Below are 15,066 nucleotides of genomic sequence, written 5' to 3' on the forward strand. Positions count from 1 at the left end.
CATCTCCAATCCAGAGAGCTTCTCTGGGGAGGAGAGTGATGGTAAACGGAGCCTCACTATTATTTTCCTGTGTTGCTGTTGGAGATGGGGGTTCCTGGCAGCTGGCTTTGGCCCTGGCTTTGGCCTTTGTTTCCCTACTCTCTCCTCTTGGCACAGTCAGAAGCTTTCAGTGTTGTGCTTTCAGGATCACATGGTTCAATCTTTGCACAGCTGCCTGGGGAGAAAAAAAAAAAGAGTGAGAGAGAGACTGAGATGGAGAGAGCACCCGTTCTATTCTTACCATGTGTGAGGCTAAACAATTATTATTGGCATAACTAAAAGCCCATCAAAGCATTCTCTCCCTGACCCCTACCCCTAGTTACATAACACACCACTTCTCACTCCATTTCTGGACCATTCACACCCAAATCATCCTCTGCCATCCACACACATGCTTCTCTCCACATTCCTGTCCACCGTCCCCTGAGCACACACACTCTCTCACATCCACAATACAGAGGGTGTGTGTATATATATTATCACACCTACTGAAAGGGAAGTCAACATTTTAATCAACCCAATACTCTGCACCTGATGCTGGATGAAGAGTTTGATTTTTTTTGGAAAGTATCAGTGGCTCTGGCAATTTACACAGATACACACACACACACACACACACACACACACACACACACAACTGGCCTTTTCCATACCACTTCAAAGTTTTACAGTCTGTGTCCTTAACCCTCTCTCTTCAATATAAACTCGTAAGCTCCATCCTCCTCTTTTCCACTAACACTGCATCTTTCCCACCTGAAAAATTAACACAACCATGGTTTTTCAAAAACCAATCCTCCAGGCCCCCAGTAGTAAGTTTCACCCCTCAGTCTTTCCCACAAAAACTTGACTCAGCCTGCTCTGTTTATTTCTACATGTTTATATCACCAATTAATGGCCTTTATCAGTCACTGCAAGCAGCAACAGCTAAAGTGAAAAAGCGTCCTTGGCATGCCTCATGTTGCTTCAGGCTACCTCAAATTGGTCTTTACTAGCTTAACACCTTGAATGGCCAACAGGAAATGTGATCTTACAAAGTATGGTTATAAAGTAAGATAGTTCTGGGGCACCTGGGTGGCTCAGTCGGTTAAGTGTCCGACTTTGGCTCAGGCCATGATCTCACGGTCCATGGGTTCGAGCCCTGCGTCGGACTCTGTGCTGACAGCCTGGAGCCTGCCTCGGATTCTGTGCCTCCCTCTCTCTCTGACCCTCCCCCGTTCATGCTCTGTCTCTCTCTGTCTCAAACATAAACACTTTAAAAATTTTTTTTAAAAATAAAGTAAGATAGTCCTTTAAAAAAAAAAAAAGACTAGTCTTAGGGCACCTGAGTGGCTCAGTCATTTAAGTGTCTGAACTTTGGTTTCAGCTCAGTCATGATCTCAACAGCTTCATGGGTTCCAGCCCCACATCAAGCTCTGCACTGGCAGTGTGGTACCTGCTTGGAATTCTCTCTGTCTCTCCCTCTCTCTCTACCCCTCCGCTACTTGCACAGTCTCTCCCTCTCCAAAAATAAATAAATAAACTTAAAAACCAACAAACAAACAGACCAGTCTTAGATATTCAAATAAAATTTCACATGATATTGTGATCAGCATAACTGGGACTGATCTTTTACTTCTCAAAGTCATTAGCAGGACATTCATTTAAATGTGTAATTTTTCATATGTTAATTAAAACCTAGTCTCATTACTTTATAGGTCCGATTCTATATCCAAGAAAGTTTTGAAACATACAGAAGCATAAAGATAACTAACAAATACATAATAAATGCTTACAATGCTTATTCCTTGGTTTATTTGCTGAAATTGTATCTTGTATAGTATGGGGTGACAAACTACAGCCTGAGGTCCAAATCCTGTTTTTGTGCAATCTGTGAGCTAAGGATAACTTTTATATTTTTTCAATGGTTGAAGAAAGCAGAACAATATTTCATGACATGTGAAATTATATGAAATTCAAACTTCAGTGTCCGTAAAGTTTTATTTGAACATAGCCACACTTACTTGTTTACATATTTTCTATGGCTGCCTTCGCACTACAATAGAGTAGCTAAGACAGAGACCTTATATCTCCCCAAACCTAAAATATTTAGGAAATATTTTAACAGGAAAGTTTGCTGACTCCTGCTCTATGGTATGGCTTTTCAATCCCTAAATATCTCTGGGAAGGGTTCTATATATTTAGGAACAAATTGGGTTTACTAGAAACAGAAACCTGAAATGATAGTGGCTTAAATAAGGTAGGGGTTCATTTTTCTCTCACGTAAAAGAAAACTGAAGATAGGCACACTGAGCTGATGTAGCGTCCTGGTGGTCATCAGAAACTAAGTCTTCTTTCTGCTCTGCCATCCTTACTACAATGGCTTTCATCTTCAAGATTACATCATAGTCACATAATGGTTACTGGAACCCCAATCATCACATCATGTTCCCAGGAGCGGGAAGTAGAAGGTGGTCAGAACAAAAGAGCAGTACTCCCAAATGAGTTAGCCCTCATTAAACAACTTCACCAGAAGTTCTATCCAAATATTCTTCTTATACCTAATTGGGCAGCTCCACTTGCAAAGGAGTTTGAGCAATGTAGTTCACAGCTGAGAACATTGCCACCCAAATAAAATCAGGATTCTGTCAATGACACACAATAAGAGAGTGGGTAATGGTTAGCCAACCAGCACTCTCTGCCCCAGGAACAAATGGCTTCTCCATATCCTTTTCAATATATGCTGCATAACAGTTTCTCATAAACATAAGAGGTTTTGTTCAGTTATTTTTTTTTTTTGTCTTTTTTTTAAGCATACATCCTTATTCAGCCTCTTCAGGTCTAGCTCTTTACAAAGTATATTCCGCAAATATTGAGTCATTTAGCCCTTACAACAACCCTGAGAATCACAACAATCACCCCTGGAAAACTGAGGAAATTAAAACTCAGAAAACTGAAATAGAATACCCAAGGTCGCTCAAATAAGTAGTAGCATTGGGACTCAAGTCAAAGTGTCCGACCCCAAATCCGGTTGTTTATTTCCACCATATCAAAACTGTACCCAGTTTGATGCCACAGGTGCCCAGACCATTCCTGCCAACAATATCCATTACCTCTAGTCTCCTCTCTCAACCAATTTCTTTCTTTTCAATGTCCCCTTCTCCTCTCTACTAACTTGGCATCATTGAAGCCCTAACAATTTCTTGCCTAAACAGTCATAGCACCTCTTTTCTTGTTGTCTTGCCTTGAATACACTTTTTGTTCTATTAAGTTTTGTGTACAGGTCATTTTTTTCTCTATTTTCTTTGTAACAATAATTATAACTTTGTATAATTTTGTAATTAATTAACAGTGATGTAACTTTATTCAACAATGTATATTAATGTTTCAAAACCCAGGTACAAAAAAAATAAAACTATTAACAAGGATGACAATCCAATGTGTGGTATGGCCATCATCCTCTGCCACTTTCCTTAACTTGTGGCTAGGTTTATACATGCCTTAAAAAACACGGACTTTTATTGAAAAGTCACAAGGCTTTTTAACTGACCATGATAGTTCATTATAAATTTACTTTTCCCCAGCTTTATTGAGGTATAATAATTGGCACACAATATTGTATAAGTTGTTCAATGTGTTGATTTGATATATATTGAAAAACATATATTGAAAAACACCACATTAGCTAACACCACCATCACATCACATAATTACTATTTATTTTGTGTGTGTATGAGAACATTTAAGAACTACTCTCTTAGCAACTTTAAAGTATATAATACAGTATTATTAGCTATAATCATCATGCTGTATATTAGATCCCCAGAACTTATTCATCTTACAAGTGGAAGATGATATTCTTTGACAAACATCTTCCCATTTTCCCCACACTGCAAGTCCCTGATAGCCACTAGTCTAGTCTCTGTTTCTCTGAGTTCAGCTTATTTAGATTCCACATATGAGTGACATCATGCAGTATTCATCTTTCTCTGTCTGAGTTATTTCACATAGCATAATGCCTTCAAGGTCCAACCATGTTGTTGCAAATAGAATTTCCTTCTTTTTCATATTCATAGCTGAATAATATTCCAGTGTGTGTGTGTGTGTGTGTGTGTGTGTGTGTGTGTGTGTGTGTGCCACATCTTCTTTATCCATTCATCCATTGACAGACACTTAGGTTGTTTCCATATCTTGACTACTATGAATCAATGCTGCAGTGAACGTGGAGGTGCAGATATCTCTTTGAGGTGATGTTTCCATTTCCTTTGGATATATACTCAGAAGTGGAATTGCTGGATCATATGGTAGTTCTATTTTTACTTTTTAACTCTGATTTCCATAGTAACTGGACCAATTTACATTCCCACCAACAGTGCATAAGTGTTCCCTTTTTTCCACATCCTCACCAAATACTCATCTCTTGTCTTTTTGATGATAGATATTCTAACAAGTATGAGGTGATATCTCATTGTGTTTTGGATTTGCATTTCCCTGATGGTTTGTACTATTGATCACCTTTTCATATATACGACAGCCATTTGTGTGTCTTCTTTGGAAAAATGTCTACTCAGTCTGTGCAGTTCCTCTGCTCATTTTTTAATCAGGCTGCTTGGGTTTTTTGTTGGTTTTTTTGTTTTTGTTTTTGTTTTGTTTTGTTGTTTTGATGAATTTTTTTGTATGGGTTTCATACATATTTTGGATATTAACCCCTTATTAAATATATGAGCTGCAAATATTTTCTCCCATTTGTTAGTTTGCCTTTTCATTTTGTTGATGGTTTTCTTTGGTGTAAAGAAGCTTTTTAGTTTGATATAGACCTATTTGTTTATTTTTGCTTTTGTTGCCTTTGCTTTTGGTGTCAAATCTGAAAAATCATTGCTAAAACCAGTGTTAAGGATTTGTCCTTGATGTTTTCTTCTAGGAATTTTACAGTTTCAGGTTTTGTATGCAAGTCTTTAATCAATGTTGAGGTGACTTTCGTGTTTGCATGTGTATATCCAGTTTTCCTAACACCATTTATTTAAGACATTATCCTTTCCCTACTGTATATTCTAGGCTTCTTTGTCATAAATTAATTTACCATATATGTGTGAATTTACATCTGGGCTCTCTATTCTGTTCCACTGATCTGTGTGTCTGGGTTTTTTGTTTTTGTTTTTTTTTTTTGCCAATACTATACTGTTTTGATTACTGTGCTTTGTAGTATAATTTGAAATCAGGAACTGTGATGACTCTAGTTTTGCTCTTTCTCAAGATAGCTTTGACTATTCGGGACTTTTGTGGTTCAATACCACTTTTAGGATTGTTTTTTTTTTTTTCCATTTCTGTGAAAAATGCCATTGAAATTTTGGTAATAATTGCATTGAACCTGTAGATTATCTTGGGTAGTATGGATATTTTAACAATATTAATTCTTCTAATTTTAATGGAATATATTTTCCATCCCTTGCAAGAGGCAGAGAGAGAGAGAGAGAGAATCCCATGAGGGGCAGAGAGGGAGAGAAAGGGAGAGAGAGAAATAGAGAGAAGCAGGACTCACCCGAAGCAGGGCTCAAGCTCACCTGATGTGGGTCTCCAACTCGCAAGCCATGAGCCAAAATCTGATGCTTAACTGACAGGCACCCCCATTTTATGTTCTTGATGTCACAATTTTGTTTTACATTGTGTATCCATTAACAAATTATTGCAATTATAGTAATTTTAATGTTTGTTTTTGACCTTTATACTAGAGTTCTGATTTCCCCACCACCGTTACAACATTAGAGTATTCTAAATTTAACTATATATGTACCTTAACCAATGAGTTTTATACTTTCATATTATCTCATGTTACTAATCTGAATCTTTTGTTTCAGCTGGGAGAACTCACTTTAACATTTCTTATAAGGCCAGCTTAGTGGAGATGAACTCCATCAGCTTTTGCTTGTCTGGAAAACTCGTCTCTCCTTCAATTCTGAAAGACAACTTTGCTGGGCAGAGTATTCCTGGTTGGCAGGTTTTTTTCTTTCAGTATCTTGAATATATTATCCCACACCTTTTTTTAAAGATTTTTATTTTTAAGTAATCTCTACACCCATTGTGAAGCTCAAACTCACAACTCCAAGATCAAGAGTCACACACTCCACCAACTGAGCCAGGCTTCATCTCACCTACTTCTGGCCTGCAAAGTTTTTGCTGAAAAATATACTGATAGTATTATGGAAGTTCCCTTACACACAGCAAATCATTTTCCTCTTGCTGCTTTTAAAATCCTGTCATCTTTAACTGCTGACAATTTAATTATAATGTGTCTTAGTGTGGGTCTCTTTGGATTCATTTTTCTTGGAACTCTCCAGAGTTCCTGGATCTGGAGATTTGTTTATTTCCCCCAGGTTAGGGAAGTTTGTGGCCACTGTTCATTTGAATAGACTTTCTGCCCCTTTAATCTCTCTCTTTTTATTATTATTATTATATATTTTTATTATTATTATTTTTTCACTTTATGGTGTCTTATAAGTCCCCAAGCTATTTTCACTCTTTTCCATTCTTTTTGCTTTTTGCTTCTCTAATTGGATGAACTCCAATACCTTGTCTTCTAGTCTGCTGATCTTTTCTTCTAATTGATCTAGACTGATGCTGAAACTCTGTATTAAATTTTTCAGTTCAGTTAGTATATTCTTCAGCTTTACGATTTGTTTGGTATTTTTTTATATTTTCTTTTTGTTGAAATTCTCGCTTTGTTCATGCATTGTTTTGACCTTTAGTGAACATCCTTATGATTGTTATTTTGAACTCTCTGTTAGGTAAACTGTTTATCTATTTCATTAAGATCTGTTTCTAGAGTTTTATCTTGTTCTTTTGTTTGGCACATACTCCTCTGTTATTTTCTTTGACTCTCTGTGTTGGTTTCTATGTATTAAATAAAATAGAGATCTCTCTGCATTTTGAAAGAGTAGTCTTCTGTGGGAAATGAACCTCATCAATTAGCCTGACCAGTGCTCTTGGTTGTCTCTCAAAATCTTTGTGATTGTCCAGAAACTGGAAAGTGGGCATTTTTGTCTCTTCTCTGCTGGGCCCTGATGTATAACCATCCATGAGACTTTGGTCCTGGGCCTATTAAGAACTTCTCTGCTTTTGTTGTTGTAGGTGGTGGTGGTTTTTTAGCAAGGGCAGAGGGGTTGGGGAGGGCAGAGGGAGAAAGAGAATTCCAAGAAGGGACCACACTCAGTGCAAAGCCTGACTTGAGGCTTGATCCCACAACACCGGGACCATGACCTGAGCAGAAACCAAGAAGCAGACATTCAACCAACTGAGCCACCCAGGCACCCCAGAACTTCTGTGTTTTTAATAATACCATGGGACTCCTGAATGGATGCCCCCATTGGTCTTGAGAGCCAGGTGATCTGGGGACCCATTCCTCAGGTGGCAGCCACAAAAGCTGGAGCACAAGACATACACACAAGCTCCTTCCAGGGAGAAACTGGTGACTTTAGCAGACTAGAGGAAGAAGACAGAGGAGGTGTCTGCAGGCTTTCCCTGGTCTCTGGAAAGGAATGCAGCTAGCTCCTAGTTGTGTGCTAAATTAGAAGCTTGACCCTCAGGCAGCAGCTTTTAAAGTATGCAAATAGACCTCTTTCATGGAAAGACTGAGAGATGGGCATTTCTGCCTGCTCCCTCTGCACTGAGTCTTAGAGCGGGATAGCCAGTTAAGAACTGCTTCATTTTGGCACCTATGTGGCTCAGTCAGTTGAGCAGCTGACTCTTGATTTTGGCCCAGGGTCATAAGATCAAGCCTTGTGTCAGGCTCTTTGCTGAGCATGGAGCCTGCTTAATATTCTCTCTCTCCCTCTGTCCCTCTTCCCTGCTCACTTTCTCTCTCTAAAATAATAAAAAAATTTTAAGCAAAAAAAAAAAAAAAAGAAAAAGAAAAGAAAAAAGAAAGAACTGTTTCTTTGTTTGCTACTGTCCTGTGGGACTCTTGAATGGAAGTCCATTGGCTATCAGAACCATGTGATCTGTGGACCCATCTCTCAGGTGGCATCCATAAAAGTGAGGTGCAGACATGTATATAAGCTTCACCTAGGGACATATGGTGATTTGGAGCAAGCAGAAGGTAGAAGGTGAGGGAGGTGTCTGCCAGTTTCCCTGGTCTCTGAGGATGATGGCAGTCAGCCCCTAGATGCCTGTTAAATTAGAAGCTTGACCCAAAGGCAGCAGATTTTAAAGAAAGAAAGTAGATGGACACTATTCAGAGAAAGGCTGGGAGACTGGCAGGTTTTGCTGGCTCCCCTACACTGAACCCTGAGGTGATAACAAGAAAGAGGGCTCATGTCTATGAATAACTGCTTCTTGTGGGTCTCACAGACTCAAGCCCCATTGCCTTTGGAGGTAGATGTTTTGGGGGCCCATCAACCAGGTAGAAATCTTAAAAGTTGGGGTGCTAAATGTGGGGTCCAAACCCTTTACTCCTCAAAGAGAAGCTGGGAGTTAGGGGTTCCCTCCTGATTGTATGGCACTGTGCTGGTGGTGGAATTTATGATGAGAGTGTATCTCAGCCTTTCCTATCCATTTTGATGTGGGCATTTCTTTTTTTGACCGATGTATAGAAATTACTCAGCCAGTTCTGGATTATACTTCCAGAGGGAATTGCTCCATGTGTAGCTGTTCATTTGGTGTGTTCATGGGAGGAGGAGGGTTCAGGAATCTCCTATATCATCATCTTTAAAGACGACTCCTGAAAAAGACTAAATTCATTCTTAAAAAGTAATAAAAAGTACAAAAGTATATTCACTGAAAAATAAGTCTCCTTTTCATCTCTGTGTCCAGACAACCAGCTCTCCTACCCAAGACAAGTCTTGCTTTCCAAATATACTTACACAGGTAGTCTATGCATTATCCCAGTACATATACCTATATACATGCATATATATATATATCTGTATAATATTTTATTAGCATAAATGGTAGCATATTATATACACCATTCTGCATCTTACTTCTCTCACTTAACAGTATATCTTAAGGTTTATTCCACCTATAGCCAGGTCTGTCTAAAACTCAGATCTTAACTCTGTTACTATGCTATTTAAAATTCTTCAGTGGCTCCACATTACTCCCGCAGAATGAAATTTATGCTCCTTAGTTCAGCTTCAAGGTCCTCTCTAACCTGGCTCCTCCTAGTACTTTTTCTCACCCACAATTCATTCACTGATTCCTTATGTTCTAGTAGTCAAATTGCTTATAGCCTGCCCTCATACTCACTGTCCTCTTTCACAAGTCAGAGCCTTTGCAATGCCCTTCCCACCCTTCTTCACCTTAATTACATTTATTTACCCTTCAAAACAACTCAGATATTCCTCATCCACGAAGCTTTCCCCTTACTCCCAGCCTTGTTCAAGGACTCCTGCATACTTATATCATAGCCGCAATTATATTAGATTCGACATATCTGTTTATGTATACATTTTCATCACATAACTGCTCAAAGCAAAGATTACCATTTTGGTTCATTTTTGTATCCGCAGAGTCTAGCATCATGTCTAGCATATCATAAAAGCCAAACAAATATTTATTGACAAGAACTGATTTGAACGATTAAACCTCCTCTGTGGTAAGGTTAGAATCTTTTTTAAGGCTGAGAATCAAATGAAACGTACACATTTCTAGAAATAGTGGGTTGTGACTCACAGTTTGGGATGCAGCTATAAGGAAACCTTCTTGAAAAGTTGATTTAAACATGTTGAAGGTGAAAGACAAACCTTGCATTGGAAATGGCTACTGGGTAGGAAATAAGGAAACCTAAGAAACATCAATTAAAGGAGAGAAGGAGGTGAAGGAGGAGTGCAGCAGGCAGAGGTATTAGGACCTAAACTGGGCATGCTGGGGGTGAGATAGCAGGAGGGCCTTGTGATAATATTTTCTAGTGTAGGGTCTTTGTTCACTAATAGGCAGCCTGGGTGTCAATAGAGAAGGACCCTGCACACTGCAACCTCCATAGCTCCAAAATGACCTTCTTTTCTCTACTCTTCACTTCCTGATGAAAGAGTAATAATAACTCTTTCAATGTTCTGGAGAAAAAAGATGAATTCTCACAGTATGAGTAAAGAAGATGGGTATTGAACTAATTATCTATAACTGTGGTTACTGCTCCTCCTGAAGGATGCAGGTGCCACAAGCATTGATGGCAGGGGACACCTTCTTAAAGAGGTCAGGAAAGGCTTCCCTGAGAAGTCTCAGCTGAGACCTGGAGGTTGACTAGGAGTCAGCCAGGCAAACGATGGGGTGGGTGAAGGGGGAGGAATATGTTTCATGCAGAGGGAAAATAATGTGTAGAAGTCTGAGGAAGGAAGATGTGAGGCTTATTGGAGAAAATAAATAGTGGTGAGGAGTGAATGGCAGAAGATAAGGCTGTGAAGTAGGCAGAGGTCCCATCAGACCGGGCCAGAAGGATTTTGTACTTTATCCCAAGAGCATTGAAAAGCACCTTAAGGTACAGAAGAATGATGTGATTTGTGTTTATAAAATATCACTCTTGTCCACCAACAGATAAATGAATAGCACCTGGGTGGCTCAGTCAGTTCAGCGTCTGACTTTGGCTCAGGTCATGATCTCACAGTTCATGGGTTCAAGCCCCATGTCTGTCTCTGTGCTAACAGTTCAGAGCCTGGAGCCTGTGTCAGATTCTGTGTCTCCCTCTCTCTGCCTCTCCCCTGCTTGTGCTCTCTCTCTCTCTCTCTGTCTCTCTCTCTCCCCGCCCTCTCTCTCAAAAATAAATAAATAAACATTTAAAAAAACAGATAAATGAATTAACAAAATCTGGTGTATACCTACAATGGACCAATATTAAGCCTTAAAGAGGAAGGAAATTCTGACATGCTACAATGTGAATGAACCTTCAGGACATCATGCTAAGTAAAATAAGCCAACACAGAAGGACAATTTTGTATGATTCCACTTACATGAGGTACCTAGAATAGGTACCTAGAATTCATTGAGACAGAAAGTAGAATAGTGGTTTACCAGGGCTGGGTGAAGACAGAATGGGGAATTATGGTTTAGTGGGTACAGAGTTTCAGCTTGGAACGATGACAAAATTCTGAAAATGGCTAGTGGTGATGGTTGTACAACATGGTGAGTGTATTTAATGCCTCTGAATTGGACACTTAAAAATGATCTCAAAGGACTCTGAATACCCAAAACAATACCCAAGAAAGAAAAACAAAGCTGGAGAGATCACACTTCCTGCTTTCAAACTATATTACAGTAATCAAAACAGTATGGTACTTCCATATGGACCAACAGAACAAAATACAAAGCTGCCAAATAACCCTCCACCCCAATATATGGTCAGATGATCTTCAATAAGGATGTCAAGACCATGCAATGGGGAAAGTTCCTTCAACATATGGTGCTGGGAAAATGGATATCCACATGCCAAAGAGTGAAGTTGGACCCTTACCTTACACAATATACAACAATCAATTCAAAATGAATTAAAAACCTAACTGTAAGATCAAAAACTATAAAACTCTTAGAAAAAATACACAAGGGAAAACTTCATGACATTGGATTAGGCAATTATTTCTTGTATGTGACACCAAAAATACAGGCAAGAAAAGCAAAAATAGGCAAATGGAACTACATTAAATTTAACTTCAGTGCATCAAAGGAAACAATCAACAGAGTGAAAAAGCAACGTATGGAATGGAAGAAAATATTTGCAAATCACATATTTGATAAGGAGTTAATGCCATATATATATGTGTGTGTGTATGTATATATATATATATATATATATATATATATATATATATATATAACTCCTATAATTCAACAACCAAAAAACAAGCAGCCTGATTTAAAAATGAGCAGAGGGAGTGCCTGGGTGGCTCAGTCAGTTAAGTGTCTGACTTTAGCTCAGGTCATAATCTCATCTCATGGTTTGTGGGTTTGAGCCCTGCATTGGTCTCTGACAGACAGCTCAGAGCCTGGAGCCTACTTCAGATTTTCTGTCTCCCTCTCTCTCTGCCCCCTCCCTGCTCATGCTCTGTCTCTCTCTCAAAAATGAATAAACATTAAAGAAATTAATAAAAATAAATTAAAAATAAAATAAATAAGAGGCGCCTGGGTGGCTCAGTCGGTTGGGCAGCCAATTTCGACTCAGGTCATAATCTCGCGGTCCATGAGTTCGAGCCCCGCGTCGGGCTCTGTGCTGACGGCTCAGAGCCTGGAGCCTGTTTCAGATTCTGTGTCTCCCTCTCTCTGACCCTCCCCTGTTCATGCTCTGTCTCTCCCTGTCTCAAAAAAATTAAAAAATAAAAAAAAGTTAAAAAAAATAAAAAATAATAATAAAAATAAATAAAAATTAAAATGGGCAGAGGACTTAATTAGGCATTTCCCCCAAAGAATATATTCAAATGATCAAAAACACATGCCCCTGAAAAGATACTCGGCATCACTAATGATCAGGGAAATGAAAATCAAAACCACAATGAGATATCCCCTCATACCTGCTAGGATAACCACCATCTAAAAGGGAAGGAATTCACAGAGTTAGAACAAACAATCCTCAAATTTGTATGGAATCAGAAAAGACCTTAAATTGCCAAAGTAATGTTGAAAAAGAAAAACAAACATGGAGGCATCACAATTCCAGATTTCAAGCTGTATCATCACATAGCTGTAATCATCAAGACAGTATGGTATTGGCACAAAAACAGACACATAGATCAACAGAACAGAAAAGAGAACCCAGAAATGGATGCACAAACATATGGCCGACTAATCTTTGACAAAGCAGGAAAGCATATCCAATGGAAAAAGATAGTCTCGTCAGCAAATGGTACTGGGAAAACTGGACAGCAACATGCAGAAGAATGAACCTGGAACACTTTCTTACACCATACACAAAAATAAACTCAAAATGAATGAAAGACCTAAATGTAAGACAGGAAACCATCAAAATCCTATAGGAGAAAACAGGCAGCAACCTCTTTGACCTCAACTGGAACAACTTCTTACTTGACAGGTCTCTGGAGGCAAGGGAAACAAAAGCAAAAATGAACTGTTGGGATCTCCTCAAGATAAAAAGCTTCTGCACAGTGAAGGAAATAGCCAACAAAACTAAAAAGCAACTGATGGAAGGGAAGAAGATATTTGCAAATGATATATCAGATAAAGGGGTAGTATCCAAACTCTATAAAGAACTTACCAAACTCAACACCCAAAAAACAAATAACCCAGTGAAAAAAATGATCAGAAGACACTTTTCCAAAGAAGACATACAGATAGCTAAAAGATTACATGAAAAGATGCTCAACATCACTCATCATCAAGGAAACACCAATCAAAATCACAATGAGATACTCACCTCACACCTATCAGAATAGCTAAAATTAACAACTCAGGAAACAACAGATATTGGTGAGAATGCAGAGAAAGGGGAACACTTTTGCACTGCTGGTGGGAATGCAAACTGGTGCAGCCACTCTAGAAAAGAGCATGGAGTTTCCTCAAAAAATTAAAAATAGTTGGGGCGGCTGGGTGGCGCAGTCGGTTAAGCGTCCGACTTCAGCCAGGTCACGATCTCGCGGTCCGTGAGTTTGAGCCCCGCGTCGGGCTCTGGGCTGATGGCTCGGAGCCTGGAGCCTGTTTCCGATTCTGTGTCTCCCTCTCTCTCTGACCCTCCCCCGTTCATGCTCTGTCTATCTCTGTCCCAAAAAATAAATTAAAAACGTTGAAAAAAAAATTAAAAAAAAAAAATTAAAAATAGAGCTACCCTATGACTAGGCAATTGCACTACTAGGTATTTATCCAAATACTGATTTGGATAAGGGGCCCATGCACCCCAATGTTTATAGCAGCTCTATCAACAATAGCCAAACTATGGAAAGATCCCAAATGTCCATCAACTAATGAATGTGTATATATATATATATATATATATATATATATATATATATATATACACACACACACATATACATATATATGTATATGTATGTGTATATATATATATATATACACACACACATATACATATATATGTATATGTATGTATATATATATATATATATATATATATATATATATACACACATACGCAATGGAATATTACTCAGTGACCAAAAAGAATGAAATTTTACCATTTGCAACAACATGGATGGAGCTATAGTATATTATGCTAAACGAAATAAGTCAGAGAAAGACAAATATCATATGATTTCACTCATATGTGGAATTTGGGAAACAAAACAGATGAACATAGAGGAAGGGAAGCAAAAATAAGATAAAAAAAAATAAAAACAGAGAGGGAGGCAAACTATAAGACACTCTTAAATACAGAGAGCAAACTGAGGGTTGTTGGAGGGGAGGTGGGGGGATAGGCTAAATAGGTGATGGGCATTGAGGGCACTTGTTTGGATGAGCACTGGGTGTTATACGTAAGTGATGAATCATTGGGTTCTACTCCTGAAACCAAAACTACACTGTATGTAAACTAACTTGAATTTAAATAAATAATTTTTTTAAAAGGAGGGGAAAAAAGCAGAAAATAAGTGTTGGCAAAGACATGGAGAAATTGGACCCCTGTGAACTGTCAACGGGAGTGTCAAATGGTGCAGCTGCTGTGGAAAACAATACAGAGATTCTTCAAAAAAAATTGAAAATTGAACTACCATATGATCCAGCAATCCTACTTCTGAGTATACACCCAAAGGAATTGAAAACAATCTCAAAAAGATATTTGTACACCCATGTTCACTGCAACATTTTCCACAAAGGCCAAGAGATGGAAGCAACTTAAATGTCCGTTGATGGAGGAATGGATAAAGAAAAAATATATACATATCATGGAGTTTTATTCAGCCTTAAAGGAAAGAAATTCCTTAAAGAAGGAAATTCTGGGGGTGCCCGGGTGGCTCAGTTGGTTGAGCGTCCGACTTTGACTTGGGTCATGATCTCACAGTTTGTGGGTTCGAGCCCCGCATCAGGCTCTGTGCTGACAGCTCAGAGTCTGGAGCCTGCTTCAGATTCTGTGTCTCCCCCTCTCTTTCTGCCCCTCCCCTGCTCATG

At 38.7% G+C, this 15,066-nt stretch overlaps 1 protein-coding gene across 5 annotated transcripts in view; it reads right to left on the bottom strand.

Moving 5' to 3' along the window:
- The window catches only part of PEX26 (peroxisomal biogenesis factor 26), a 56,648-nt gene that overhangs the window by 40,540 nt on the left and 1,042 nt on the right, over positions 1-15,066 (bottom strand). For 3 of the 5 annotated variants that reach the window (XM_042945380.1, XM_042945376.1, XM_042945377.1), the window contains exons 1-2: positions 2,299-2,381; positions 58-214 (exon numbers count right to left, since the gene is read on the bottom strand). The gene's annotated coding sequence lies outside the window, so the exon portion shown is untranslated. Of the gene's footprint in view, positions 1-57; positions 215-1,811; positions 1,830-2,298; positions 2,382-15,066 lie in introns of those variants that run through there. The other 2 variants (XM_042945382.1, XM_042945378.1) reach the window with 2 other exon arrangements.

This window comes from Panthera leo, chromosome B4, assembly GCF_018350215.1.
Source record: "Panthera leo isolate Ple1 chromosome B4, P.leo_Ple1_pat1.1, whole genome shotgun sequence".
Taxonomy (NCBI): Eukaryota; Metazoa; Chordata; class Mammalia; order Carnivora; family Felidae; genus Panthera; species Panthera leo.